Here is a 4,954-nt window from a genome sequence, read left to right on the forward strand (position 1 = left end):
CATAAAAGTCAGGATCAAAATCTGAAAGGGTCTTCGGAACTGGAATGTGGTAAACATGGTAAAGTTCACTAGAAATCAATGAAAAGCTCTGAAATTAGAATGATACCATTCAAAAATAAATAGCGGAAGAATTGCTTGGGATAAACATGAGTTGGGTGGGATTCTGTCATTCTCAAATTCTGTGAGTCATCAATATGGCACAGCTGCTGAAGAAGCTGGTTTTTTTTGTTAGTTATAGTATTTTTATCTCATATTTCAGATCAGGGGTTCTCAACCTTGGCAACTTTAAGACTTGTGGACTTCAACTCTCAGAATTCCTCAGCCAGCTGGCTGAGGAATTCTGGGAGTTGAAGTCCACAAGTCTTAAAGTTGCCAAGGTTGAGAACCCCTGTTTCAGATGCTTACTTTCTCTCAAATTGGGTCCCTTCAATTAACCGAGAGAGGTGCTGCCCTCATGCTTACACAATAAGAAAAGGTAGACCATGGAAGGAACAGGAGGGGAAAGGGAAGGGAAGGGAAGGGAAGGGAAGGGAAGGAACGTGGGCGGCTGTAAACTGGAGATGTTTTCCCAGGAGAAAAGCAGATGTTTTCTACCTCAGAGGGAAAGAGAGGATCAACCTGGGGCTCCTCCTATAATCCAAGCAGTAGCACCAGAACTGTGCATTCTTCCACATGGGAAAGGTTTCAAGAGAAATTTCTTTGTAAATCTGTGAAACCAAATCTCTGAATCGTGGAGTTAGAGAAGACCAAAGAGGTCATCTTATTCCAGTTGCTGCTCAGAGCAGAATCCACTAGAACGTCTCTCCCTGAGGAGCACCCAGCCTCTCTTGAGACCTCTTTCAGAGGACTCACCACCCTGTGGGGCAGTTTTTTCCACTGACCGAGATCTTCTTTCTCTCTCTTTATTTAATCTCCTCTCTTCTCCCCAGAATGCTTCCCGGTATTTCTTGCTGATAACGTTGAGTCTTCCCTTCCCTGTTACTGCCACTTTATAAGGCCTTATTAAGACCACACCTGGAATACTGCATTCAGTTTTGGCCACCATGATATAAAAAAGATATTGGGACTCTGGAAAGAGTGCAGAGAAGAGTAACAAAGATGATCAGGGGGCTGAAGGATAAAACATATGAAGAATGGTTGTAGGAACTAGGTATGGCTAGTCTGGGGATAAGAAGGACTAGGGGTGACATGACAGCAGTATTCCAATATTTGAGGGGCTGTCACAAAGAAAGGGGGGTGTCAACCTATTTTCCAAAGTATCAGAAGGCAAGACCAATGTATGGAAACTAATCAAGGAGAGAAGCAACATGTCATTATGGAGAAGTTTCCTGACAGTGAGAAGTGGTCTTGTGCAGCTGCCAAAAAAGTCAACATAGTCCTAGGCTGCATCAACAGAGGAGTAGCATGAAGATCATGGGAAGTGACAGTACCGCTTTATACTGCACTGGTGAGACCACACTTGGAATCCTGAATCCACCAGATTCAAAAAGATGCTGAGGCCCTAGAAAGAGTTCCAAGAACAACAAAAATGATAAGGGGTCTGGAGGCTAAATCATGAACACTTAAGGGAACTAAATACATTTAGCCTAAGGAAGAGAAGGGTTAGGCGTGACCTGATAGCTGTCTTCCAATACCTGAAGGGCTGTCACAGGGAAGAGGGAATCGATTTATTCTCCATAGCACCTGAGGGCAGGACAAGAAGCAACGAGTGGAAGCTTGTTAAAGAGAGATCCTACCTGGAACTAAGGAGAAATTTCCTGACAGGGAGAACAATTAATCAGTGAAATGACTTGTCTCCAGAAGTTGTGGGAGCTCCACCACTGGAGACTTTCAAGAAATGTTTGGACAATCAATTGTCTGGAAGGGTATAGGGCAGGGGTAGGCAACCTTGGCTTTGTTATGACTCATGGACTGGCTCAGGAATTCTGGGAGTTGAAGTCCACGAGTCATAAAAGAGCCACGGTTGCCTACCCCTGGTATAGGGTCTCCTGCTTGTGCAGTGGGTTGGACTAGAAGACCTCTAAGATATCTTCCGACACTGTTATTCTGTTATTTCCTTTTGGCACTGGGGCTCCCCAAGGTCTTGTCCGAATCTATATGGCTGTGTGACACTTGAGATGTGAGAAGTGGAGTTAAGTGTTACTTTTAATAAAAATGCCATCAAATACACAGAGTTATGTTTTATTCCTTTCTTGATTAACTTTAGTAAGCCAACTTTTCTCACACCACTGAAGTTGTTTCTGTTGAATCTCCTGCTGTAACTCTTTGCTTTTCTTGGTCCATCTCCATCAGCCCACAATTCCCTTGTGGTGGCGAGGAGTCTCCCAGGTTGTATCACCTTATGTAAATTTCAACTTGTAGGGCACCCCTCAACAGCTGCTTAACAGTGTTGTTCATATAAACACTCCAGAGTAAAATTCACAAAACACCTCCACATTAAGAGAAAAGCTGAAAAAACAACGAATATCAGCTTAATCAGGGCTTAATCTCAGCAGGACGTGTTTTACTCATGCTTAATGCCAGTCACCCCACAGTGGCTGGTCCTTCTTCAGGTGAGTTCAAGCAGGAGCTGGAGAACCATCTGTCTGAAAAGTAGTAACATCCAGGCACCTTCAAAGGAAAAATGTAGGAGTGTGGGAGGAGCCTTGGGGAGGGGGCACAATCAGGAGGAACCAGGTTCAATTTAGAGGTTTTTGTTTCTGGACAGCCAGTTGTCTGAAATGGCATAGGGTCTCCTGCTTCATCAGGGGTTGGACTAGAAGACCTCCAAGATCCCTTCCAACTCTGTTACTCTATTATTGTCAGCTTCTTCCCTTTGCTGGCATCCTGCCCTAAAGTGCAAGGGAGGGAGGAGGGAATTGGGGAGGGAATGGTTAAGAAAAGGAGGGGAGAGACAAGCTGACAAACTGGCAGGAACCAGAGGTGTTTATCTGGAAGAAACCAGTCGCCAAGGACACATAGCATGAGAACAGAATGCGAAACTACATCGAGAGGCACCAAACCTCAAAACCGTTCCAAAAATATCAAAACACGAATGCTATTGGACAGTGATGATCAGGTCAAGGGGGGGGGCAGGGGAAAGGGAAAATTGTAACTTTTGTGCAGAATACTCAGATCCAGCTTTACTTTCGCTGTAGCCGCTTGATTTTAGTAAAAAAAACCTTTCACTTCAAGAAATGGAGTCGAGGGTCTTTCTTTCCTAAATGTCCAAGTCGGGACAGCCCTGACCATTATTCTGTTTCTCCCTTTAGTGAGGAGGGTGGGAAGAGAGAATGACTTCCACTGAAAAAGTGTCCAAATTTAGATTTGCTGCAGCCCCCACCCAGCCCTGATCCAACACTGTTTATTGCACAAATGACACTTTTGGCCCAGGCAGTGGAGGGGGGATGTTATTGGGGCAGGGCCCACTCTGACCCTTCCCCCCCTCCCCTGCAGAGGCATGAAGTGGGGCACCCGGGTCAGAGAGCAGGTGGCTCCTTCCAGCCCCTGGGGAGGGACCTGGGCAAAGCAGCATTATGATCAAGATAAACAGACGGCCACACGCTCGAAGATGGCTGACACTGGCGCAGGCTGGCTGCTGGCAAGCGGGCAAATCGAGGCCCAAGCTTGGAGCCAGGAAAGTGCCAAAGGGGGTGCGGTGGGGCGGGGCACACCTCTGCTATTTACACAACATGGAAGTTCTCTTTTGGTCAGCCACAGGACAAAAGAGGACGGGCAGTGCTCACTGACCTCTTCCTCGGGTTTAAATAAAGGGAACCAAGGGCAGAGCGGAGGGGGAGGGGCCGGAGGTCCCCATGCTGCTGACTGAGTGAGAAAAGGGGATCCACACCCAGGGCCAGGAGACCCCCCTTCTCTTCCCCAGTGCCCGAGAGGAACACTTTCCTGCACAGGGGGGAGTCGACAGATACCAGGGGGGGGCTCCAGCAGAGCAGGGGGACATTAGTGGGCTAGGTACTCCTTCTGTTTGTTGAGGCACACTTGGAAAAAGCAGAAGCCCCCCAGGAGAAAGTAGAGGCTGGTGGCAATGAAGCAGTTGTAGCTGACTTGGTCATAGAGCACGTGGATCTTGGTTACCCCGGACACGAACTTTTCCTCAGTGGCTGGAATGTCTTCAGTCAGGACAGCAGAGGGGACGTTGAAAAAAGGGGCCCAGGAGCACCAGCCTGATGACCCCCCAGACACTCAGCACGACCCCAGCAGGTGGCCATCTTCGGCCCACAACACAGCAGCGAAGCCATGACCCAGCAGAACCACGAAGCCCCCGACCAACCGATCGGCCGGCTGAGCACCCCCCGCAGACTCCAGCCCTGCTTGGCCCTGGGAACCAAGTGTTGGAACGCTGGAATTTGAGGCTGGGGAAGAGACCCTAACCCTTTCTGAAAGGCTGTTTGGTGGAGTGAGCCTCCCTTCCCACTGTCCCCACTAAAGGCAAAGGCGGCGCTGAACCGAAAGGGCCAAACCAGAGAAAGCCCAGCAGGCACTGAGCGACAATAATGCCGCGTTGATATCTGCATGTCCTTTACATAGCGCATCCACCCTATCCAAGCAAATAATTTGTTTCCATAATGCACACACAGAGAGAGGCTTTAAATAAATCTTCAGTTCTAAAGTGATTTTGGCAGAAGCGCGTTTCAAAAGGTTAGGTGAGTCATAATCCAAGCCAATCAGCAGGAAAGGGATGCTGAAGCCGTCCTCGGGGGAAACATTCCACGACTGTGCAGAAGAGCCAGTCGGGATGGTTTTGCCCCTCCAGGGTGAGAGATGGGAAGGATATTTTTTACATACACTAATATTTCCCCGGCCTGCTGATTTCCCACGGGTCCTGTTTGACTATGATTCTGACAGTGCTTTTATTGTTAGGAGAAGGATATGCACGGTTCCTAAGGGTAGATATTAGTAGAAAGGGTGGCGTATCCACAGATTCACCCTGTCAGATACCAAGAAAGCCTAATGT

At 48.0% G+C, this 4,954-nt stretch overlaps 1 pseudogene; it reads right to left on the reverse strand.

Moving 5' to 3' along the window:
* Positions 1-3,543: 3,543 nt before the first annotated feature.
* LOC120310944 lies at positions 3,544-4,238 on the reverse strand (annotated as a pseudogene).
* Positions 4,239-4,954: the final 716 nt, after the last annotated feature.

This window comes from Crotalus tigris, unplaced genomic scaffold (assembly GCF_016545835.1).
Source record: "Crotalus tigris isolate CLP2741 ecotype Arizona unplaced genomic scaffold, ASM1654583v1 scf7180000018301.7375997, whole genome shotgun sequence".
NCBI classification, from domain to species: Eukaryota; Metazoa; Chordata; class Lepidosauria; order Squamata; family Viperidae; genus Crotalus; species Crotalus tigris.